Source organism: Manis pentadactyla, chromosome 3, assembly GCF_030020395.1.
Source record: "Manis pentadactyla isolate mManPen7 chromosome 3, mManPen7.hap1, whole genome shotgun sequence".
In the NCBI taxonomy this organism is placed as follows: Eukaryota; Metazoa; Chordata; class Mammalia; order Pholidota; family Manidae; genus Manis; species Manis pentadactyla.
Window position 1 is genome coordinate 156,816,930 of NC_080021.1, and position 26,850 is coordinate 156,843,779.

Below are 26,850 nucleotides of genomic sequence, written 5' to 3' on the forward strand. Positions count from 1 at the left end.
TTTCTTATTGTATTTTGATTATTTCTTGTTTTGAATTTTAGAAAATAGCATCCCATTGTTTCACTGATTCAAAATGTTCTCTTATTTCTCTGAGAATAAACAGTTATAATATTTTTGAACTTTTCTTATAGACCCTGTCTTTTCTCCAAGTAACTTTTATCTTTTTGGGGGTCTCTTTCCTATTTTAGGTTTCTCTTAAATATCAGTCACTTCCAGCTGTCTGTTCATGGCTAAGAATGTGTCACTAGAAAGCAGAATGAATGATCTATCCAAATAGGCATGGCTGGTTGCTGGAGGGGGTAGCATTTTAAAGTGATCAATGATATTTCCAATCAATGGCTGTTATCTCACCATTTACTATCCAGGCTTTTAGTTAATTATTCTGTTTTCAGTGTGGTATGCCACTTTCTTCTGTGCCTGGAGCCTGTCATGTTCATATACTCCAGTACATCTGTCAACTCCTATGATCTTGGGGCAGGGAGGGTGCTTGGTGCTACCTGCTTTTATACAGACTAATCCCTCCTCACCCCCAAAACCTTCTGAGGCCCCATGTGTCCCTTGATTGTTGAGACTTGCCAGATTTTTGCAGCTTAATCAGTTTCTTTCTCCCTCTACAAACTTTCTCCATTATGCAGTAGGCTACCACTTACATATTACTAGGTACCTCTCCCAAATGTGTCACTAGGAAGCAAATTTTTGGAACAAAATTTCCAAAACAGTGGAAATATGTCATCCACTTGTCATGCCCTATTCCCGTTTCCTTCAAAATTTATGGCTTTTCTTTTTTATTCTCTATCATTTTGGGAATTTTTCTGGGTAGAGTTGAGATAGAACTGTACATTTCATCTGCCATATTTAACTGACAGTCCTTTTCCTAATATTCGACCCTAGATCTCTCCTACTGAGTGTCTTGGGAGGTCCCCCTCACCTTCATCTGCCATCTCACACCCCATAAGTTTACCAGATTCTACAAATAAAAATACAGGATCCTCAGTTAAAGGTGAACTTTAGATAAACAAATATTGCACAAAACATACTTAGAACTAAAAATTATTTGTTTTTCTTCTGAAATTCAAATTTACCTCATCATCCTATATTTTGTTTGGTAACCCTACTTTGGTTACTGGGGTAACCCTAGCTTTGCCACGTGTGCCCCAATCCTTATGTCTAAGCCTTGAACTGACACTTAATGTAGCCTTTGCTCTCCTGCCTCCACAAGAGGGTAGTGCGAGGCCTCCCTGGGGTTCAGGGCCTTCTGCACCCTGCTCAAACAAAGTGGGTAAAACGTGTGCTCTTTACATTTTGTTATACTAAGCTAAAGAGTTTGAATTTTCTCCTTCAAGCTTTGAGGAATTACCAAACACTTTGCCCAGTGAAGAGACATAATCAGATTTGGCTTAAAAGAAAAATCTTGCTGTGGCATAGAGGGTGACAAGCCTGGAGGCAGGGAGACCTTTGGGTCACTATCTCAGGGAGTGATTCAAGAAAATAGGACATCCTGAACCAGAGCAGAACACATGAGCACAGAGAAGAGAAAATGCTAGGAATATAAACAGGTAGGAACCCTTGTCTGGGAAATGGAAAGCTTAGTGAAGGGGGATGGGGACCACGTCTGCCAGGTTTCTGGCTTAGGCAAAGGATGGCTAGCAGAGCCTTTCATCAAGAGATGAAATTCAGGAGAAGAGCAGATTTCAAGGAGGAGATTGCTATTCGTTCTCTCCTAAATGGTTCTCATTTACACAGTAGGAGCAGGATGTTCTTCTGGGAAACATGAATGTGTTTGGCCTTGTCCCAAATTCCAGCAAAAAGAAATCACAAGGATGCAGCCAGCTTACGGAAGTCTTTTGCAAACTGTTGCTCCTATGCTGGCTGTGAGCTCAGCTGAAGGCAGAAGGCCTTCCATCTCCCAAATGCAAGCAAGGGAGGCACCTCTCCCATGACAGTCCTGTCCTTTCAAGCTGGGGGTGACAGCTGTTGGTAATTGTCAGCTCAGCAACCCTGGAAGTAGGCTGTCCTCATTTTGCTCCAGCCCATGATGACAAACAGGAACAATAACAGCTGTTCTCTATTCAACCTGCACTGAAATAACCCATCCTGGACGGAGCCCTGATAGCACTGGGGAGGCCTGACTCTCTAAGGGACCATTTTCTTTCCACTTCAGGAGCCTTCTCTGTCCCTTTCCCTCTTAACTTTCAGATCACATCATTTGCATCCAGTTCTCTTACTGCATGAAATCATCTGCTTGGGATAATTATGTCAGGGATAGTTTATCATCTGCAATCAGTGCATGTCATTTCCTGAGTGTTGGAAATAATACAGACTCCTCTGTTGGTGTTGTTAATTTTTGGCTCACAGCAAACTCGTTATTGAATCGAGCTGGTTGAGAGTTTAACATTAACTTCAATGCCAGTTTTTCGCCCTATTAATAGTCAAGCCAGTGAAGGCAACTGCTATCTGTTAAGCTAACGAGGCAGGGAAAAAGACAGAAGGATAGCAGGTGAGGCCAGTCCTTCATCCTTCGAGTCTCTGTGTTGCTCAGGCAACTTTTCCCGCCATAGTAAACGGCAGTGTTTTGCTTTTCAATGTTCTTCCTTCTGTCCTGTGTTAGCAGACTGACTTCCTTCTCTTCTTTGTTTTCTCAAACATGTGGGATGAACTCAAACAAACAGTCATGAAGGCAATCCAGACATGGCTTCTGTATCAATTTCTATTGCTGTTGAATTAATTAATTTTCTTTTTTGAAAAACCTTATACAGAATTGAAAGCACAATGTTGCATGTGAAATTACCAACACAAAGTACCAAGTTGCTCTAGTACCTGGGGAAAGGAAGATGGATACTGAAGGATACATTTTTAAAATTTGGGTCCTGAAGAGGGTGGTTCTGAACCTCAGATCTCCAGCTGAATAACTCTTGAGTCCACAGAGAAGTAGACAACTTGTTTGCAAACTTGCAGCACTAGGAATTTAAACAAGCATTACTGGGCCTATGTTTGCCTTATTAGATAAATTGTTAAACTTAAGTTAAAGGACAGGGAAATAATAGGTAATCAACAGAACAGATTTTTTAAAAATGGATAGCTTAGATTACAAGACCTTTGTGGAAGCAGAGGGAGATCCTGCACCTCAGCTTAGAGGAAGAAATATTCTCAGCCTATCTAAGCATGCTGCTGGTTTCTTAACCAACCCACCTTTTGTGAGGCAATCATGGAATGTGACGAATTAAGCTTAGAGTTCAAAGTTTTTCTCTCCTAATGCATGTACATTCTCTCTCTCTCTCTCTCCTTCCCCCACCCCCAGCTCTTTCTCCCCACCTTTCCCTCCCTTCCTCTTTCTCTCCCTCCCTCCAGTATGGCCTGAAGCTGGTCCACTAGTTCTCAAGAAGTACTACGATGTAGTGGTTAAGAGTATTTTTTCTAAAGTAAAATGGCTGAGAGTCACGTCCTAGATCTGTAAGCTGCTAAAGGATTTGGGGGGAAATTATCCAGTCTCCAAGCCTCCGTGTACTCCTCTGAAAAGTGCAAATGACTAAAGAAGAAAAATCCCCAAGGGACTGCGCACAGTGCCTGGCTCCCGCATTGCTGTTTTGGGAGACTTGCCTACGAAGACCGCGTCCCTATCTGTCTTCTCCGCTCTCTGACACCATCGCTTTTCCTTAGTTTTCTTACGGGAAATGTTTCCCTCATCTTTGCCTCCTGGGATCTTGTTGCAGGCCCAGCACAAAGCCTCTTGGCTCTGGGTCTGCATTTACCAGGCTGCGAGGAGGATTCCCCTGGAGGACCGTGTCAGAGACGCTAATGAGATCTCTGACTGTGAGCTCTCCTGGCAGTTGGGGGAGAGCAGAAACACCTTGCACAACAATTAGCTTTTCACAGCTTTTAGCAGTTTGTAGTCATTAGCACCGAGGAAACACTGCAAATGACACTCAGGAAACAAATGCCTTTGAGAGTCATAACAGGGCTTCTGAGCACACCAGCCTCCAGTGAGCCAGGGGTCTTGGAGTGTGAGGTCCCTTGCTTCTGGCCACTTTAGCACATGGGATGTGTGACCCAAGTGCCTCTGTTCCCTCCCAGCATATCTTTGAAAATAGCAGTGAAACATAAATCTTTCAGAAGGAAAATCCAGAAGATGTGGTACATAATAAAACAATTTTGAATTCCTTCACAGATCAAAAAACATACCCTGGGTTGGGAAGAATGATATGAATAATTTAAATGCAAATTGAATGGAACCCCAGTGCAGAGTGATTATTTAGCCCCAACCTGTTCATCACAATACTGCTCAATGGTGGAACCATCTGTATCTCTTAAATGTAGGGAATAGTTAAATAGTTGAGCTACACTCATTTAATGGACTATAACACAGCCTTTAAAAATAATACCCTGGAATTTACAGGTAAATTACATTAAAAAGGTTAAAAAACAATATTAACATATAACATATGATTTCACTTTTTGTGAAAGAACAATAAACATCTTTTAAAATGTCAACAGCTGTTGTTCTTGGGTGCTGGGGGTGGATAGTTTTTAATTTTCACTCTGTTGCAGTTCTGTTTGATGCTATTTTCCTAAAATGACTATGTGTACATGTGTCATCCCTTTGAATTAAAAAGTAAGAGAGAAAAAGACATCAGAGGGAGAGAGTAACCCCTTTAAGTCTGGCTAAGTGGATTTACCATAAATGCAAAAATTTTAAGTAAATATTTTATTGATGTATAACTTGCTTCAAACAATAAGTACGCAGTTGGACTTTTCTTCTTTTTATTTAAAAAATTTGTATGTTGAGACAGTTTGGCCTTTCACAACGTACATAAATTCAGATGGAGAATGAGTCTGAAATGTAGTGATGGTTCTGCTTGTGGTTCTACAGTGGCAAGTCTGGGTAGGGAGCGAGGGTAGTGGGAGGTCAGCTAAGAGGGGATCAGTGATCCGAGCTGGCAAACGGGAAGCTGAGGATGGTAACTCTGGAAGAAAGGTAGTGAATCACCACTTCACAGATGCAGTGACAGAGACAGAGGAGTAACAGTGACTTGCATCCCACAACTACTAAGTGGAGAGGCTGAGATTTGTTCCCGAGTAATAAGGCTCCAGAATCAGTGCCTCTTTAACAAGAAAAATACAGCTGGGTCTGCCAGCAGGAGGCCAGGGCACCCCTAAGGGCCTGATGATCAGACAGTATGAGAGGGGTAAAATAATGTGAAGGGAGGGTAAGAAGCTTCATGTGTTGGGAAAGAGCAATAGAAAAACCAGTTCTTGGCAATTTGTACAAAAGGCACACCAGTGGGGGAATTAGTAACTCTAAGTTTGTGCCTTTGTGCACTTGCAGTTCATGGAGCTGAAAGGTGCTCTCGAGGTGATGGAGCAGAGAAGCTGAGCACCAGAGCCCGGGCCTTGTCCAGACGTCACAGTCAGCTGAGGAGGAGAATGGGGTCTCACTTGTATTTTCTTTATCTTTGCTGACTCACAGGGAAGGAAGGCACTACTCGTAATCCCCTCCACCTAAAAAAGTGGCTCCCCAAATCTTCACCTACTTATTCAACTTGCATTCCCCTTGAAATAAGTGCTCCAAGTGAGCCATGCAGATGGAGCTCTCTGGGCAAAGGGTGCCTCTGCAGAATATGGGGTAAATATTAAGAATCTCAGATGATGACAGCCAAAAAGTCACCTTAGGAGTAACAAGCTGGGGAAGTTTTCATAGACACCATTTTGTCAAAGACATGTGCCTAGGAATTTGTTTTTCTTACTTAACTCAGAGGGGGCACTGAAGGTGGTACGTGTGCCCAGTGATAGGCCAAGAGTCCCGAGTAAGATACCTCGCAAACACCTCTACCTCAGTGGTGACATCCTGTTTTATCAGTGTCAGCTTTTCAAGGATGGGGCTGTGTGGTCGCTCATCTCTACATCCCCAATGCCATGAAGTGCCTAATAAACAAGAGACGGTAAATAAAGCACATGTCCTAGGTTTTCTAAGGTAATGCCAATTTAAATATCCCATTGATTTTGAATGCCAAGTTCAGATCAGAAACATTGATCACCAGAGAGTTAGGTCTAAATCTGGCTGATGGGAATTGCTGGGAATTCTCAGGAGAGAGCGATTTCTCATCAGTAACCACAGTACCACTCATTTTTCAGAGTCCTTCTCAATCATTGTTTAGCCCCAGTGAAGGTAGGATCACACAGAAATGAAATGGTTCCTAGCAGGGAGGGCAGTGAGAATTTTATAAAACCTAAAATTGGTTTCCAATCTTCATGCTTTAGCAACTTCAGAAGTTTTTATCACCTAAACACATTTCAACGGGCATTTATCAAAGTCTTACCAAGTGCCAGGATCATATTCAATGTTAAAAATACAAAAATTAATAAAATATCCATAGACATGAAGTAGATGAATTACAACACAAGTTGGATAGTGTTTGTATCACATAAGATGTCTTTGGCTGTAAGTAACAGAAAAGAAATAGTGACTAAGACAATAGAAATATTTAGTCATCACACCAATCATGAAAGTCTAGAAGAAAATGGTTCCAGGTTGGTTTAGCAGTTCAATGATATTATCAAAAAACTCATGTTCTATCTTTTCACTGTTTTATCCTGTGCATTTTGGTTTATTGCCTCATAGTTACAAAATGGTTACTGTAGCTCCAAGTGCCACGTTCTCAAACAGTTGCTTTCAAGTTAGGAAGGGACTTGCTATTTCTCTTCATAACAGAAAACAAAGATCTTCTGTGAAGAATTTGTCAACAAATTGCCCCTTTGGTATCATTGGTTGGAAACTGGATCTTGTGTCACTTTTAAGTTAATTGTGGGGCAAGGGGTATGGGATTGCCATGTTTGGCATAAGCCAGTTATGCTTCATTCTCTCAGGCTGGGGGAAGGATTCCATCTTCTTTGAGCATACTGGCACCCTTGAGAAATAGGGATCCTACAACTTAGAGAAAAAGATGGGAGAGGAGACGGTAACTAGTCATGTTTGCCACTGGGTTAAGCACAGAGCTGTGCCAGGTCTAATCTGATGACATGTCTTCAGCTCCAAATCCTTTCCCTAGCATAAGGCCAACTGCCCAAGGCTGCTAGAAAACCCTGGCCTTTCACTAACACTGCCCTGGCCTTGACCACCCCAGAGCAAGGAGTTAAACTGTCAGACTCCACTTTGGCCCTATCTTTCAGCTCTCATGACCTTAAGCTTGTGCAATTCTAACCAAGTTTTTAAAATGCAGCTTGTTGAGGTGAGTGGGAGTTTGGAATGCTGGAGGGGAAGGGTGAAAGTCAGGTCAGCAAAGGAGATTGGAAGTAGACTTCCTTCCTTCAACACAGGGCTCCCATTAGGACTCTGAACTCCAGTGCCTTCTCCTGATTGGGAAGCCCAGTATGGCCCAGACAGAGGCATAGCTGAATGTTGTTTGAGAGGAAGAACAAGATTTTTCTCCTTGAAGAGCACTGGGTCCTACCTCAGGATGTACAGAAGAGAGAAATAAAGAGTGGTTTGAGTGTGGACAAGAAACTTAAGAAAGTGATTAGAGGAGATCTCTGTGGAGGATGTGCCTTTGGTCAACACACCCAGAGTCACTGGTTTAAAAAAGCCACAGTCAATACACTACCACTATATATAATACCATATGACACAACACTAAACACTATAATATGATATGCAATATGATGGAATATAATGTAATATGATAAAACAAAATATAATACTTTGCAAGCAGTCACTGTAATTTTTTGAACATTCACTGTGGGATGGACATGAAGCAGAGAACTTTCCTTGCATGGTTACTTAAAATCATGTTCACGGTGTAAGTTCCAGTGTTACCCAGCACTTGGCAACTTCCCCAATGCCCCTCTGTTTAATGGTGGACTTAGGACCCCAAGCCCAGGGCTGCCTGACCCAGGGCCCCCACCTCACTTTACCACTGCTGTCTGCTTCCAGTTTGCCTTTTCCCACCAGGGTGTTAAGGAATGTTGTGGTGACAAGGCCAGGTGGTGGCAATAGACAAGACACTGAAAGGGTTTACTGAAAAATAGCTCATCTGGGCTCTGCACTGGGAACAAATGTTTGGCTGGCTAGAGAAATAAAAGAAATAACATGTAAGAGTTATTTTAATTCTGCCCAAATGTTCAGAGAACAAAATAGTTACAGGTTTCTCATTCTACTTAGCTCAGGAGAGTAAAGAACAGCAGAGGAGATGCTCTGTCAGTAGGAATTATATAAACAGACAAACTTCTTTCTGCAGCATAGAATTAATGTGAATTTATGCATGCATTATCAAGGTTTTGCAATCCCCTTGTGCATTTCCACAGTCATTCTCTACCTGGATAGTTTCTTTATTCATTATCTCAGACACTCACTTTATTCTTTCATTCATTCATTCATTTACCAAGTCATTTGTCAGATGTTTAGACTCTTACATGTACTAGATAAGAAGGATAATGAAGGCTTTAAAAAAATGCTATCTCCTGCCTTAAACAGGATGGAATTTGAATATGCTCCCAGGAGATGGCAATTTTCCCTTTCAGACCTTTCAGTTCTCCATTATCTGTGAATGGCTGTCTGCTGTGGATTGACTCCTGTTAGTCCTCAGCATGGCCTGACATACTACAGGGAATTGCCTGTTGCTGATTTGGGACTGGGACACTCTGAAGAACAGAGGACATCAATTAGACAGTCCTCTGTCTGTCTGTCTGATTAGAGCAAATCCTGGTTCAGGAACCCTCCTGTGAAGTTCTAAAACATCAATAGTCTATAGGAATTTGAAGACATCAAAGATTTCAGGAACTGATCAGCCTGGCTTGGTGCCTTTAGGATTCCGCAGCCCCCGCCACCCTAAGCTATGGGTAAGGCAACCACATGGGGCAGTGTTCATTCTCCAGTCCCATTCAAGAGCTACCCCCTACAAATGATGGCTGGCAGCCACTTACCTGGTCTGGCCTTTTGGCTTGACTGAAAGGTCCTAATGAACCTTTCCAGAGCGTTTCTCTGTACCAAAAACCCAGTACTGAGCACCATTCTTGGCAGCTCTCAAACTGTCCACACCTCCATTGGACCTCCCTTAGGGCTCCTGTTACAACCATCCCATCCTGTGGAAGTGGTGCACATAGCAAAGATGGCCTATGTCCAAAATGGCTCCCCATAGTGATGGCAAAAGTCTTAAGCAGCTTTCTGTCTCAGGCAGCCTGTCTCCAAAGGGATATCCAATTATGCTGATGCTTCAGAAAGATGTATCTCGCTGTGATGGAAAGAACAGTGGAATGGGACTCAGGACCACCTCCCCACCCCCACCAGCAAAGCCTGGATATTTGCTCCTGCTTGTTTCTGTGCCTAGAGTGCCTCTCTACAGAATAAACAGTTCAGACTCAGATGAGGCCTCAGGTCTTGTCAAGCTTGGACAATCTATGATTTTCTGAGTACTTTAGGTGTTATCTGCTTTGGCAATTTGCACTGAGAACCAGACTTCAGAGGCTCAGCAGACCCTGATGTTTGCTCAAGTGGTAAGGGTGCTCAGGTTCCATAGATGGCTTCTGGAGGGCAGCGGGTAGCTGGCATTCTCTGCTTAGTCCCAGAGGGAGATGCAGCAGCCACTTTGTAGAAGGACACTCCGGTCTCTGAGGGAGCGGGTCTGTCTGCCTGGAAGAGGGCCGTCTGGGGAGAGGAGCCACACCCGTGAGTGTTAGAGCCTGGGCAGAATTCCCCGGGGCCCGCAATCCTGAGCACCTACAGAATGGAGGGCAACAGCTAGTTCCAGAGGGCAGATTTGGAATCCTTAGTCCTATTTGATCTTAAACACTTGGAAGACAATGGGACCTGCAAATGCAACACCCAGGGGCCGTGCAGTGTAGTGGAAAGAGAACTGGCTTCAGAATCAGCTGTGGTTTGAGCCTCAGCTCTGCGCTCACTGGCTACGTGACTAGGAGCAGGTCTCTCACCCTGCTGAGTGCAGGTTTCTTGTCTGTCCAATGAGGAGAATCGGTCTTTCCAGATGACCTCATAGGGCTGGTCTCTGTGGGTTACTTTTCCTCCACACAGTGTACAACCTCCCCAGTAGTAGCCACGATCTATGGCAACATTAGGGCAGGATAATGATAATATTAGTTTTTGTAGAAAATGTAACAATCATAATTGCTACCAACTAGCGAGCTGTTAACATGTACCAGACACTCTGAGAAGGACTGTAGAAACTGCTTCATTGCTCAAGTTCATGTGGCCAGTGGTGAATCCTGCCACAGGACCCAGCCCAGACATCTCTGCCCCCATAGCCAAGATCTTAGCCCTGTGCGTGCAGCATTCCTCATGACCAAACAGCCAGGTTTATTCATAGTCTGGTTTGCAGAGAGGGAGTGAAATGTGCTGGCTTGTCTACTCACACTAGAAAACAAACTAAATCAATGAGTCAAATCCATCAAACAGCCAAATCCAACAAACAGCAACTTTGGATTGTCACATGTTAAAAGACATTTATGGAGCAGAGTTAAATAAATAAGGGTATGGGAAAAAATGTAATCCTATTTTCACTAATAGTTAAGCAACATTGCTTACTGCCTTATATAAAACTTCTTTCCTTGGGCTTGTCCAGAACGGGCATCCATCCCCACCATCCATGCCCACCCTATCCATTCTTCCAAGAAATATTTTTCAAGTACTTGCTCTGTGCCACGCACCCAACCGGTGCTCAGATTTAATGGTGAATGAGGTGTTCCCACCCTCAAGGATCATTCCAGTGAAGGATACTGATATAATTAGAGCATGAAAGTCCTTTGATAAGGGTGGGACTGGGTTCTAAGGACAAACAGAAAATAAGAAGCTAATGCTGTCTGAGAGCATTGGGGAAGCTTCCCAGCAGAAGTGACAGCTCAGTGGGGTGGGAGTCAGATTGGTGGGAAGGAAGGGGTCAAGGACATGGTGGGGAGGAGGGAAAGGGGCAGGCCATTTTCCGAAGTGGAAATACCCTATGCAGTGGCTGGGAGGCAAGATGCGCTCAGGGAGCCGAATGAAATTCAGAATGGCTGGAGATAGAGTCCAAGACAGGGGAAGTGAGAGCTGAAAAGGAGGTCCATGTATATCTTGCAAAGGAGTTTGAATTTTATTGCAATCACATTAAGGATTAATTGAAGGGATTCAAGCTGGGGGTTGGGGAGTGAGGTGGATCACAATCTGATTTGTGTGTTTATAAAGATGATTCTGAACACACAGCATGGAGAATAGATTAATGAGCAGCAGGCAAGGAGAGCAGCTAACAGAAGCTGGTACTAGTCAGAGAGTATTCAGAGTAATTCAGCCAAAAGATGACGATGCCCCAGCTTGGGTCCTAGAAGTGGGAATAGAGAGAAGACACCATGAAGAATACATAGTGAGTAACATGATTTAGTGAATGAATGGAGATGGGCTGAGGGAGGGCGTGGCATCAGGGGTACTGCGTGCCAGCCCCCTTGGTCCCTGAGATGAGGGGTTAGTATGTTTTGTACCAGCTTCTTTCTAGTTGAGGTGGACTAGCTCTGTGCTCCCAATTTCTGAACCCAACAGATTTTGACATCCGTCCTTTCTTCTGTCCATATTTTCTTTCATTGTAACAAGGCAATGTGAACTGCTGTATCAAACCCAGAACTTTCAGTGATTTATCACAGAAATTTGTTTCTTGCTCAGCTAAGACTCTTCCCAGGTAAGCCAGTGACTTCTTTCCACATCACATGCAGGTTCAGAAAGCAGGTTTCCTTCTATGGTATAGTTTTTCATTTTCTAGGGCTCCAGTGTTCTTAGCATCTAGTTAGTAAAAGGGAAAAGAGAGTAGAAAAAGTATCTTTCCTGCTTCATGACCTCCTTTGTATGTCCATTAGTGAGAACTTGTCTTATGACCACACCTGGCTGCATAGTTAGACCTCTACATACCTATGTAAGGGGAGAAGCATGATGTTTCACTAGACAGCTAGGGAAATACCCAACAGGCCTGAGTATTGACTCAATTTTCCTTGTCTTCAGCTTCTTCTACTAGGTGACAATTGCTGATCACGGGAATGATAAATATTTTCATTCTGCTTTAGACAATTGATGAAGGATGACACTCTTCTAGTGCACAAACAACAGAGAAAGGACAATTCACAAGCTTTCCATCGCAGGTAGTCCATGATCATCGGGCTACCATTGAGCATAGGGTACCTAATGAGAGATGGGAGATCTGGGTTCAAGACCTGGCTCTGTTAGTAATTTAAAGTACAACCTAAGTCACTTTGCTTCTCTGGACTCCAATTTTCTCATGTCTCTCTAGGCTCCATTTCTCTAAAATGAATGCACTGGGCTACACCAGTGTTTCTCTATAGAACATTAGCTCCATGAAATGCTCTGTGAGAAACTGTTTTCTAGCCAAATAAGCTTGGGAAATACTGCAAATTTTAAATGTCTCCTTGAGGACAGTCAAGGCTCAAGAGCATACTGAAGGCTCTGAGAAATCCTACACTGAGGAACCCTGTTAGGCTTCCTTTAGGTTGACATTTCCTAACCTTGAGAGGTAGAATTTACATACAGCAGTAGTAACCTATGTGATTATTGTTTTACCACTAATCAGTGGGTCTGCCTTGCTCCAAGACTTGGATTCAAGCTTAGCAGAATGAGTTCTCTCAGCAGCCAAGTCTCAATAAGAGAAAAAGAGAGGCTGAGAACCGTGGTAAGGAAATAGGTACCTTCCATGCACAGAGGAGCTATGAGAAGTGGACTCTGTACCAGTCCTTCTCTCATTAGGGGTGTCCCACAAACTACCAGGAACCAACCTATGAAGTGGAAGTTGACTCTGTACCAGGCCAAAATGTTCCCCTTCCATCATTAGGCATTAACTTTTTAAAATAGTTACTACTACTTAATCTCTTGTTCTAGACCTATTCAGATTTTCTGTTGCTTCTTGAGTCACTTTTAGTAGTTTGTCTTTCTAGGAATTTGTTCATTTTTTCTAGATCATCTCATTTGTTGACATACAACTGTAGTGTCCATAGTGTATCCTTTTAGTCTTCTTATTTCTATAAGGTCAGTAGTTATGTCCCCTTTTTCATCCTGATATTGGTAATGTGAGTCTTCTCTTTTTTTGTGTGTGTGAGTTTACCTAAAGGTTGATTTTTTCCAAAGAATTGTTTGGATTTAAAAATTTTTCTCTATTGCTCAGTTTATTAATTTTACTTTAATATTTTTTTCTTTCTTTTTGCTTGTTTTAGAGTTAATGTGCTCTTCTTTTTCTAGTTTCTTAAAGTGGAATGTTAGGTGATTGATAAGAGATTTTTCCTTTTTTTTAATATAGGCTATACATTTCCCTCTAAGCGTGTCTTAAGTTATCTTTATCTGAATATCATAACTTTTGCTATATTATATCTTAATTTTCATTCATTTCAAACTTTTCTCCAATTTCCCTCTTGGCTTCTTTGACCTACTGGATGTTTAGGAGTGGGTTAATATCAACACATTTGTGAATTCCCCAAATTTCTTTCTGCTACTGACTTCTAAGTTAATTCCATCGTGGATATCATCATTTGTATGATTTAAATTCCTTTAAATTTACTGAGATTTGTTTTATTGTTTAACATATGGACCTCTGTGGAGAAGTCCCACGTGCACTTGTGAAGAATCTTTATTGTGCAGTTGTTAGGCCTCACTGGTTCATGGTGGTGTTCAACCTTTCTATTTTTTCTTCTTTTGCCTATTTATTTTATTGAAATTACAGTATTAAAGTCTCTAATGATTGTTGGTTATCTATTTCTTCTTTCATTTTCTTTACTTTTTGCTTCAGATGTTTCAGGCTCTGTTTTTGGACTCAGTATTTTTTTTTAATTAAGGTATCATCGATATACAATCTTATTAAGGTTTCACATGAGCAACATGGTAGACACATGTATTTTTATAATTACTCTATCCTCCTGATGAATTGATCTTTTGGTTTAATAAAAATGTCTTTATTTTTGTTAACTTATTTTTGTTTTAAAGTCTGTTTTGCCTGCCATTATGGCAGTATGGTCACCCCAGCTTTTTTATGGTTGCTATTTATAGGGTACATCTTTTCCCATCCTTTTGTTTACAGTCTATCTGTATCTTTGAATCTAAAGTGTGTCTCTTTTAAATGACATATAGTTGGGTCTTGTGTTGTTATTCAGTCTGGCAATCTCTGCTTTTTGTTTGGAATGTTTAATCCATTCACATTGGGTGTTACTATAGATGTAGTTAGATTTACATTTGCCATTTTACTTTTTGTTTTATTTGTATGCATTAATTCTCTAGGGTTGCCATAACAAAGTAGGAAGACAGGGCAACGGAACAACAGTTATTCACTGTCTCACAACTCTGTAGGCTGGAAGTCTGAGATCAAGGTGTGAGCAGGGCTGGCTCCTCCTGAGAGCTGTGGGGAAGGATGCGGCCAGGTCTCTGTCCTTGGATTGAAGATGGCCATCTCCTTTCGTCTGTTCATGTGGTCTTCCCTCTGTCTGTGTCTGTGTCCAAATTTCCTCTTCTTATAAGGACACTAGTTGGATTGGATTAGGGTCCACATTAATGACCTTATTTTAATTTGATTACTTCTGTAAAGGCCCTATTTCCAAATAAAGTAACATTCTGAAATACTGGGGGTTAGGACTTCAATATATGAATTTGGGTGAGGGGACACAATATAACCCATAACAATATTTTGTTCCTCTATTCTACTTCTTTCTTTTGTACAATGAATATTTTCTCTATTTTTTATTAAGGTATTATTGATATAAACTCTTAGGAAGGTTTCACATGAAAAACAATCTGGTTACTACTACATTCACCCATATTATCGAGTCCCCCCCATACCCCATTGCAGTCACTGTCCATCAGTGTAGTAAGATGCCACAGATTCATTATGTGCCTTCTCTGTACTACACTGTCTTCCCCATGATCCCTATCACACCATGTGTACTAATCATAATACCCCTCAGTCCCCTTCTCCCTCCCTCCCCACCTATCCTCCCCTTTGGTAACTGCTAGTCCCTTCTTGGAGTCTGTGAGTCTGTTGCTGTTTGGTTCCTTCAGTTATGCTTTGTTATACTCCACAAAAGAGGGAAATCATTTGGTACTTGTCTTTCTTTGCCTGGCTTATTTCACTGAGCATAATACCCTTCAGCTCCATCCATGTTGTTGCAAATGGTAGGATTTGCTTCTTTTTTATGGCTGAATAGTATTCCATTTTGTATATGTACCACATCTTCTTTATCCTGCACAATGAATATTTTCTAACATAACATTTCACTATATATATTTTTTAGTTATTGTCTTAGTGATTGCGCTAGGGATTACCATATACATCTTAATTTTCATACTCGACTTCAGATTTACACTAACTTAATTCCACTAAAATGGAGAAAAATTGCTCCCATATAGTGGTATTGTTTCTTTCCCCTTTCTGTGCTATCATTGTTATGCATATCACATCTATATTACCAACCCAACAGTGCAGTGTTATAATTTATTACTTTATATAATTCTGTATTTTTTAAAGGATCTGAGAGAGGAAAGGAGAACAAACATATATTTATGGAGTTTGTTATATTAACTATCTTATTTGCCATTTCTTGCTCTCATTTGTTGCTGTGGTTTTTAGTTAGCATATGGTGTTATATCCTTACACCAGTATAGCTTTGTTCACACCCATCTTTTTGGTAATCAAATATAGTCTATTTCTATGTTATAGGCCCCAAAATACAATTATATATATACATAGAAACACACACACACATAGATATACACACACACATACGTACATACAGATACACAGCTCCTTTTTTAAATAAGAGAGAAAAACATGCATTTATACTACCTTTATAACTGCATAATTACCTGTATCAGTGCTCTTCATTTTTTCACATAGATTTAAATTATTATCTGTGGTCACTTCTTTCAGTTGGAAGCACTTCCTTTAGTATTTTTTGTAAAATACTCTGATAGCAATACATTCTCTCAGTTTATTTATCTGGGAATATCTTGACTTTGCCTTCATTTAAAAAAGTTATTTTGCTGGATGTAAGTTTCTTGGTCAACTTATTTTATTTTATTTTTTTAATTTCAGCACTTTGACTATATCATCCCATTGCCTTCCTGGCTTGTTTCTGGTGAGACATCAGCAGTTAATCTTTGGGGTTCCCTTGTACTTGATGAGTCCCTTTTCTTGCGGCTTTTAAGATCTTCTCTCTTTGTCTTTAAACATTTCAGTTAGGAAGCATCTGGGTGTGGATCTCTTGGCATTTACCCTAGTTGGACTATGTTGAGCTTCATGGATGTATGGGTAACTGTTTTTCAACAAATTTGGGGATTTTCAGCCATATTTCATTGAATAGTTTTTTCTGCTCCCTTTTCTCCCCTCTCATTCTGGTCCCTTTATGCATATGTTGGTATTCTTAATGATGTTCCACATTTCTCTGAGGCACTGTTAATTTTTCTTTTTTCTTTTATAACTATTTAGATTGTGTTACCTGAATAAAACTACCTTCAAGGTCATTATCTTTTTCTCCTGCCAGTTAAAATCTTGGTTGAGTCCCTTTAGTGAAGTTTTCATTTTAGTTACAGTATTTTCAACTTCAGAATTTCCATTTGGTTCATTTTTATAATTTTTATCTATTATTATTCCCTATTTGATGATGATACATTATCATCATAGTTTCCTTTACTATTTAAAGCATGGTTTCCATTAGTTCTTTGAAGATATAATGGCTGCTGTGAAGTTGTTAAGTCTGACATCTGGGCCCTCTTAGGGGCAGTTGCCTGCTTGCCCTCATCCCCCTGTATTGGTCACATTGTCCTGTTTCTTTGCATGTCTCATAATTTTTCTCTGTTGAAAACTGAACATTTTTGATGTGATACTGTAGCAACTCTGGATGTTGATTTCTCTTCCCTCAGGCTTGTTATTTGCTTATTTGTTCAGTAACATAGATGGGGTATTTTAGCAAAATCTGTTTCCTATGCAGTGTAAAGCCTCTGATGTCATTCTTGAGAAGGTGCATAGTCAGCCTGGGGTGACTGGTTTTAACAGGGTTCTCTTTGTCTATTTTCCAGTTATATGTTTTGTGTCTGTTAATATCACATCCAGCTGTTAGGTTATACTAATTGCTGAATGGTTACTTTCTTACTTTTGATAATTTCCTAGTACATACATTGCTCCAGAGTCTGATTCAGTTAAACTCAGGCCCCTTTATAGGGTCAGTCTGAGGTTTATTCTGACTCCAGGAGGGCTCATTTTAGCAGTTACCCCTTTACCTGGTTCTCTCTGGTAATCTAGCTGACCTAGAGTTTTCCTTGTTGCTTTCATGGAATTATCAACCTTCTCTTAATTGCTTACCACCAAACTCTCCATTGTCCTTTGAGAATGCCTTTAGGATTAAACTTCTTCACATTCTATTCCAAATAAATGCATTTTATCTGAGAAGAGTTCAATACCTTATATTCTTTGGGCCTGTCTCAACCTTTGTGAAAAATCTCAGTCACTGTTTTGGATCTTGAAGCTGGGACAAAGACTTAATTCTCTTGGAATGTGACTCCTCTTCTTGAATGAATGGGTTACTGGGTAGGGGCAATAGCCTCTGGTCTTCTCATCTTGCCTCTCCCAGGGTGGAATATCTTCTCTATGAGCAAACTGTGGTGAGGGTAATTGGCTCCAGTATTATCAGCCTACTTTGCCTTAGATAGAACCAGTGGGCCTAAGAGAGAGGCTGTATGGAGGAGGGGAGCTACTGACAACCTGGCCGCCTTTGCTAAAAATTAGCTTCTGCAATGGGAAGCTAGAGGAGAATGAGAAACGTTGGCACCTGTCCATCCCACAGAGATACTACAGCACTTGACTGGCAATTTGGGAGACAGGGAGCCCTCCTTGAAGTGGAGCTTTCATCATGATGAGAAGGGGGTAAGAGGGGAAGGGATGGAGCAGATCATGACTCAACTGATAAAGTCTCTCATTATTCTTACCAAGATTTAGTGGATTTTCTTGAATAAATGTTTATGCATTTGCTCTATTCCCTTAGGAAATTTACAGAGATTTGAAATAGTAGTTTGTTTTTAAAAATAATTTTAACCAGTTAAGGTTGTTTTGTTGGGGAGTACATCTGCACAGCCCCTCATTCTGCCGTTCGAGAAGTCCTTGCATTCCAATTATTTTTAGATGCAACTTAACTGCTTAGGATATAGGGAAAAAATTGATGTAAATACAAAGAGTTAGGAAAAAACCTGAAGTCTAACTAATTTGGCTGTTAGTGGCAATTATTATTTATAGATATAATATTTGTACAGATAATATTACAGATATTTTTAGCTAATTAACCACAAAATTGTTTCATTTGTATTGTAATTGACTAATCAAAAAGAATTTGTTGAGTGTTGAGACTCCACTGTGGGTTGAGTTTTTAAAATAAATTCCAAGATTTGGATATAAAATACCAATGCAGCATTAAGTAACCATTTTAGAGGACTGAAAAATTGGTGATTATATGCATTTCCTATAATGTAAATCTTTTAGTATCTTAAATGTCAGTGTACTTATCTACCTAGAGTCTGTGGTAACTTTTAATATGTGCTGTACCATATCTCATATTTGCAGAATTTGCTCAGTAAGTAATTATTTTATACAACACATAGTTTCTGAATTAGTTGGAATCAAGAAATATTTATAGAGTATTTACTGCCTAGAAAGCCACAGTGCTAACTCAACAAATGCAGTATGAGATACCTATCTCCAAGAAGATACTCATCAAGCTAGCATTGTTCTCTAAACACATTAAAAAAAAACCTTCTAACGCAAGACAGCATTGTTCAGTCATAGATGGATAATATAGAAAGATTCAGGGGAAGGTCATACCATTTAGGGTTGAAGTTATATTTTACTTAATACGGTGGCTTAAAACAAGAGCCATTTCTTTTTTTCCCCTTTTAGAAACAGCCCAGCTGAGTCTGCTCCTTCAGTGCTGACTTCCAGGAGCTGAAGCTGATTCCCACTGAACACTGCCTGGGCAGGGCTCCGTGGAGAAGGCTTATCTCTGCTTTTTGAAGTATTAGCTGGGGAGTAGCCAGTGGTCGGTGGTGATTATTGTGCTGGAAGATTTGCTTCCAAGATGCCTCCCATATGTAACTAATAAGTTGGGGCTAACTTTTGGCTAGGAGCTTACTGGAGTTGAGAGCCAGAGACTTGGTGTCTCTCCTGGAAAGTTCTAGAGAGAGGGGAAAGAAAATGAGCACTTAAAAAGGTCCCTGGAACCCAATATTAGAGTTTTGGAGGAAGAAACCAAATTGCAAAAAATATGAGGAAATAGGGCAATTGAAGCAGGTTCATCTCTAGTCCAGAAAGTAAATAGTAAAAGGCAAGAGAGAAAACCAATTGGCAGCCACAGACAGTTCAATCAAATAAAGGTTGTCTTTCAAGTTAAGAGAGATCAAATTATCATAGAAAGCATGAGAGAAAGAAAAATATTCAGTATGTGTCCTGAATTAGCCTTGGTTTTGCATTTGAATCATCTGCTTGTGATGACTGAAGAATTTCTTGGACTCTTCTGGGGTCTTGATATGTTTAGATGCTCCAGTGCCCCAAGAAGGGAGAATCAGATTTTTATGGTATTACATCTTTATAGAACCTGAGTCTAGGTACCTAGAAGTAAATGTTTCCCTATTCCTATCTCCTTGGAGAATAGTCCCCTTCGGAGATTAAGAGAAAGCTGAGTACTTCCTGGCCTAATGCCAAGTAAGCAGGCTGAGGGGGCAGACAAAAGTATGATGCAGAGTGGAAATCTGCAAAGAAGTTGTAATAATAATTTTCTTCAAGGATCTGTGCGGCTTTATGCATGATCACCTATTGGGTAGCCAAAGCTGGCTGGGACTGGAAAGTCCATAAAGAACTACGCTAATGATTTGCCTAATAGTGGTTAGAAGGATTATTTCCTGACAAGGGGTCTCATCGCTAGGAAAGAAGGCCAGGGATGTGGCAGAAAGGTGATTTAGGAGAGCTGCAGTTGAAAGCCATCAATCCTGAGAGCTTCTGCTACAGAAAGTGCTGGAGTATGGCGTTCAGTGGGCATCAGCTTCAGCTCCCGGCAGTCAGCACTGGTGGAGCAGACTCAGCTGGGCTCTTCCTAAGGACCCTGCCACCTTGACTGACAATGTCAATAGGCACTGCTATGAACCACTGAGAGGAAACTCTCCAGGGCCTGAACTTAGATTTTTTAAAAAGGGAGCATTCGTTGAAAGCCAATGACCCAATCTGCCTTGCTGGTGAGCACTGGCTCTAACATTGACAGGGAGAGCAGAACAACATTTAATAGAGTTCAAGTGCAGAGCAGGTAGTATAGAGGAGAAAGCATGAGCCTTGGTGGCTGGGATGGGTTTGTATGCATGCTCTGGTCCTTACTAGTTTGTGTCCATTGATGATTTGTTTGATTCCTTGTAACAAATATTAAAAAAAAAAATTCATACCAGGTGTTAGAGGGCTGAATGAGATGAGGTAATATTTGCAATATAACCTGGTTCATCACAGGTACTCAAAATGTAAGTACTAATACTGTTCTTTCCTCTCTGGACCCATGTAAAATGGAAAGCCACAGCACTCCAAGGCAGCCAGGCCATCACTGAGTCCTCAAATTATACCCTGCTTCTTATGGTCCTTTGGAAATAATCTAGGAGGGTGTAGTTTGAGAAAATCACTAAATAAGTACTAGTGGCAGATCCTGTACCTGTGAAAGACAGCATGCTATTACATGGAGATGGACTTCCCATAGATCCTAGATAGTTCATGTGCTTCAGAGACCAGTGTGCCCATTTTACGTATTTCTAATGATGACTCCAGGACATATTATCATTAAACTGTTGACAGGATTACAGTCACAAAGGATTTTGTTTCTGGATAATGTTTTCAACCTAAGAGTCCTTCACCTCATGTATAAAAAGATACAAGCCAAATTTCTCTCTTAAAAACCCACTGCTTGATGAATTTCCCCTTGCCCCAGCCCTATGTGAAATAGCTAGATTATTTGGGTATCGTTTTGCAATGCAAAATCTTAGCCTTCCATTGATGCATCTTGATTTGATGTTACAGGTGGCTGAGAAGAAATGGACATTGAATGATCGTTCATAGTTTTGAAAGATCATGATCTACTTCCTTCAGCAAGCTAGAGAATGTCAATCCGCACCTGAACTTTCAGCCTCATTTTTTTCTGATTATGGATGCAAATCATGTGACAGTGGCAAGCAACAGATTCTCATGCGTATCCAATGCTCAGTGAAGGCAGGGCTCAAAGCTGATGGATACTTCTGCGACTGGCATTTCAGAGGCATATTTATTTCAGTCCTACATTGCCTTTCTTACTTAACTCTGGCATCAAAGGAATTTGAAGAATTTGACTGGTAGGCAAAAGGGAAAGCAACATTGGACTCTTACATATAATCATTTACTTTACATATAATCATTTACACACTCAAAGCCCTGATAATGTGTCATTCTCACACAACTCAAATTTTGCACATAATGCATTTACTTAAGATAAAGTAACAGACACATTTCAAGAAAATATTGTAAGAATTATGGATGTGAGCATTTGAAACATTGTTATACAAATAAAAATCCATAAAGTACAGAGAGATACTCCCCTATTTTGGGGGTAGCATCTAATCACTGATCCATTAGGGAACCATTTTGGATATTATGAAATATTATTTGTGTCTAGTGTTAGTGTTTGGTACAGATAAAAATACTTTACAATTAAAATGTTTTTCACCTATACTGCGTCACTAATACACTCAAGCTCAGTGAAGTACATTCACATGTTTGCTTAAAAGAGTATTTATTAAGAATATTTTATGCTAAGGTCTGACCTAGCACTGCCTTTTAAGGTCTCATAGCTGGATGTATAAACAGTAAATTTCATGCACACATAAATAAAATTACAGAATGTTATAAATGTCATAAAGGAAATAATGTACAGGGATGGTGAATTTTGTGAGATGATCTAGTTTAGACAGACAGTCAAGGAAGGACTCCCTAGGATTTCAGTGGTGTGATATTTAAGCTGGGACCTAAAGCATGAGTAGCCAGCCATTTGGAGAGTAGCAAGAAGGGTAGTTTAGGCAGAGGAAATCACAGGATCCTCCTGAGGGTAAAGAGCTTGGCGTGTTGTAGAAATTCAACATGGTGTGGCTGGAGAATCATAAGCAAGGGGAAGAGCAGAGTGATACCAAGTGTGTTTTCTGCTTATCTGTCCTAAGCAGGCTGGAGAGCAACTTTTCAGGCACACAGACAATAAATAACATGGAATCCTGCTCTTCTAATTGCGAATTCCACACCTGTTCTGCAATTCTGAGGATAAGGGGATGAGGGAAAAGATGGACAAAGGATGCAAAGTCCGTGGGCCCTGCTTCTTGAAAAATTTAGTAATGCTACATATGAGTTCACTCTATTCCTTCTTACCATTTATCCTTCAGAGTACTGACAAAGTTCTAGTACTGTAAAAATGAAAAAATATGGCAAACCAAAGTAGATATTAGCATTCTTTAAAAATTAAGTCATTACAAGGAAGGCAAAGGTAGAACATAATATTTTAATAACAATTCTGGTTCAACTTCCTCAACTTCATTCACGACTGGAAACTTTGGGGAATTTTTCAGTTATCAAATTTATCATTTTGTTTGTAAAACACAAGCAAATTGACATATCTAGGAGTTCCACTTCTGTATTTCTTGGTATTTTGTCTTGACTTTGAAGTAACATTATTTTAATTCTAAGATGTAGCAGAGGGGGTATTTGTGGAATTGGATGTTGTATGAACCAGAAAGAAACACCCATGTAGGAGAGAAGTAGTGTTATCTCCTGACACATTATAACTTCACAGTTACTAAGAATCTCCCCTGGGGTCAAGAGGGATGGAATACTGGCATATGCAAACTCACTAATACTTGAAAGACATGGTACCAATAGTAATCATAAGGGCCATGGAGCTGGCAGGCTGACACTAGGCAACCACCTAACACAAGCTATCATGTGCAACCCAAAAGGCCTTTCTAGTGGACTGCAAGAGACCATCCAATACTATAGGCACAAGGCAGATGGGGCTGAAAATCAGACCCAGGACTTAAGAGTCAAATTGCAGAGAAGACTTGATATGCAGCCTTACCAAATTTAATATGCTATAGTTGGCGTAACTGATAGGGAAAGAATGGACACCTAGGACATGGGGTGGGGACATCTAGGTGGAAGAATTTGAGGGCCCCGAGTCCTCAGAATCACTGGGCCTTCGGAAGTGCCTGTTGCTCCTGGCCTGAAGAAGATTATAAAGGCTTCCCTTTGGGGAGATGCCTTGTAAGATAGTATTTCTTCCTCAAGATTTGTCCCCAGATCTTGCTGTCTCATGACATCCAGGTCAATAACCAAGTCAGTCAACTCCTAAAATTCCCTGACTGGTACAATACGGTTGTAAGGATTCAAAGAAAACCTACGTGTGTTTTAGTTTTATATTGCTGCTGTAACAAGTTACCCCAAATTTGTGAAATATATTTCTTATATTTCCATAGGTCAAAAATCTGGCACGAATCACAGCTTTGGCAGGGCTGCATTCCCTTCTGGAGGCTCTCAGATAGAATCCCTTTCCTTGCCTCTTCTCAGCTCCTAGAGTCACTCACGTACCAGGGTTCATGGCCTTGTCCTCCGTCTTCAAAGCCCGCCATGGCAGGCTGAGTTCACATATCACGTCATTCTGATCTTCTCTTGTGCCTCCCTCTTCTATTTATAAGGACCTTTATCACATTGGGCCCACTCAAACAATCCAAGATTATTTCTCTATTTTTAAGTTAGCTGACCAGCAACCTTAATGCCCCTTTGCCATGTAATGTAGCAAATTCACAGGTTCCAGGGATTAGGATGTGGACATTTTGGGGAGGTCATTATTCTGCCTGCCACAGTTTATAAAAATGCTAAGATCTGTTTCTGGTATATAGGAAATGCTTAATAAACACTGACTGTTATTCTCTGCTTTGATCCCTGGGCTTCTGCTTGCAGGCAGAGAAAATGACCACCATGCGAACCAGAGGCATCTCAAACCCAGTACTCTCCCCTGCCCTCAGTGATATTGTCCTGATATAATCATAAGACAACCAAAATGGCTGCACAAACTGCAAAGACAGGCCTTTTCCACATTTGTCGGTTTAAAGAGAAGAAATGTATTTTTAAAGATGTCCCATAGTCTGTATGGGGGAATAAAGCCAAACACAACAGCTGAAAGATACCAATTTAGATAATTAAGCACAATCCTTGTACTGAGACAAAGAAAACCAGTTTTCAACTGCAACAGTAACATGTGAATCAGTAAAGTAAATGGAAGGCTGTATGGACGTGTGCAGGCCAAATAAGCTTATGCCCATGGGTGGCAGGAGCCTTAAAAGCAGAAGGATGAAGATACCAAGCAAGGAGTGAAATTCCAACTATACTTACTTGTTTATCTACACCCTGACTTACTCCAGAGTTATCTGAACTTGCCCAAGTTCAAGTTGAGAAGTCAAGCTATCCAGATCAACACCTGCTGACGCCATTAGGCATCACCTTTCTTAAAGCAAATCTAAACTCAATATAGGGAGAGTTTTTCAAATCTTTAAGATAAATTTTCCTTTCTACCATGTGACCCCATTCTGTGTGGGGGAAAAAGCACATCTGTCAAGCTGACAATTCCCTGGAACAATCTGCAGTCCCCAGTTCTGTCACTGTCCCAAACAGCACAGAGAAATGTATTTCACAAAGGGAAGTCTCCTAAATCAAACTTTCTTTTAAAGTGTAAGATACAGTTACATGTATAAATCATAAATACATTGTGAAAATGTTCACATAGTCAGCATCCAGATCAAGAAACAGAATATTGCTGGGATCTCAGATGCTCCCTATCAGTTAACTTGTATTGTCGAGGGTAACTGTCTCATTTCTAACACTTAGATGACTTTTGCCTGCTTTTGAGCATATAGAAATTGATTTATACATTATTTACTCTTTTTTGCCTGGATTCTTTCACTCAGCATTATGTTTATGAGATTAATTCATGACATGCATTTCTTCATTCTCACTGGTGCAGAGGATTTATTTAAAATGTCATGATTTCCTTATGCATTCCATGGTTAACAATTGGATTATTTCCAGTTTGGGGCTTAATGCTAGAAACGTATTTGTACATGTCTTGTGTATGTTGGGATTATACCAGGAGTAGAGGGCTGGGTACATTTTTGGAGTGCTTGCTATTCCCTGGAAACCATGAAAGTAGTTGAGGCACTGGAATAAAACCACAGAAAAACCAGTCCTTGCTTGCAAAGACCTCACAATCAAGCAAAGAACAGAGCTGAGCTGGCAAATACACTTGGATGTTTGTAGGGGTCATGTGTGAAGACCCCTGGGACTGGATGGGGGGATGGGAAGTAAGAGGCAAGTCAGGAAAGGCTTCTGGCTGAAGGTGACCCTCAAACTGACTTTTGAAGGATGAGGAGGCACTGCTAGGGGGCACAAAGTGGAGAAAGCTAGGGAACAGCATGTGGAAAAGCAGAGACAAGTGAGAAAGCAGGTCAAGTCCAGGGACTGTGTTAGAGCACAAGAGGAAGGTGGGAAATGCGTGGTGAAGGTGGGGACACATCATGAAGGACTGTGTGTTGCATCTGAGCAATACATATGTTATCCCGAGTGTGATGAGAAGCCGCAGAAGATTCTAGGGCCACGGAATGACAAGATCAGTTCATCAGGTGGCTATGTGGAAATGGGACTGGAGAAGGAGTGCCTGGAAGCTGGAAAGTGACTAGAGAGCATGCTGTGTATCTGGAAAGGCGAAAGGGAATATGGTATCTTAGCAGATGGAAACTAGGTGATTCTTTGGAAAAAGTCTGGCTTTGGTCCAAAATCCAGGCCAGAATCTGGACATCTTCTACTGGAATACGGAATATGTGTGTGGGTGCCAAGTATCCATATGCAGAAACCACACACAGTAATTCACAGAGAAAGCTTTTGGGGCCAGAGGCCGCCTGCTGACATCCAGACTGGTGCAGTCAAGCCACCCTCCGCTTGGAAGCAGAAAGGCAAAGCCTATGTGTGAGTTCAAGCCAGAAAGCAACTGCACCGCCACACGGGCCTGGCACCGCGGCGCCACCGTGATCTCAGTGTGCCCATCCCCTCTAGAGACCCACATGGAATGCTGAGCGGAGAAAGCAAGTTCTCATCCTGCCCAGCTCCCGGGTGGGTTCATGAGGGGATTCTAGAAAAGTCTCCAAATTTCCTCTGTTCTCATTGATTGAAATAATAAATTCAGTACTAATATTTTGTATAACTTAGTTAATGTGGTAGCCTGACTAAGCTTATAAATTTGGTGTTAAAATATGATGGAAAGATGCTATTACTCTCTTAAGTTTCCTTCTGATTCATCTAAGTATAAAATTAGTAGTGTTTTAGGAAGTATGAAAAATTCATAAAAATGGAAATCATTTGCCCACATTCCACTGGTCAGAGAAAACTGTGGTCAGGAGAGTTTTTTTCCTCCACTCTCTTTCTCCCTCCCCCTTTCTTCCTTCTTTTAATGTACACATTCTTACATAGTTGTAATCATAAGACAACCTTCATTTTTTGCCGTAACTGGCATTATCTCATATAGCTCAAAGTTTTTTATGACCATCACTTACCCTTCTTTCTTTAATTAAAATTTCATTGCAAAATTTATAGGAAATACTATGTAAAGAAAAAAGAAAAATCACCCATAAATCTTCACCACCCAGAGAGAATTATTATCAAATCTTAGTACATCTCTTTCTTGAAGTTTTATGTGTTTTTATCTACAATTTAACAAAAGTATTGCTTTGGTTTACTTTCAATGTTGCAACCTTTAAATTGTCTG

The 26,850-nt window shown here is 40.7% G+C and overlaps 1 long non-coding RNA gene across 4 annotated transcripts in view; it reads right to left on the reverse strand.

The window, feature by feature from the left end:
* Positions 1–10,185: 10,185 nt before the first annotated feature.
* The window catches only part of LOC130682984 (uncharacterized), a 57,425-nt gene continuing 40,760 nt past the window's right edge, over positions 10,186–26,850 (reverse strand). For 2 of the 4 annotated variants that reach the window (XR_008996511.1, XR_008996510.1), the window contains one exon: positions 10,186–11,297. This is a non-coding gene — a long non-coding RNA (uncharacterized LOC130682984). Of the gene's footprint in view, positions 11,298–12,259; positions 14,481–26,850 lie in introns of those variants that run through there. The other 2 variants (XR_008996513.1, XR_008996512.1) reach the window with 1 other exon arrangement.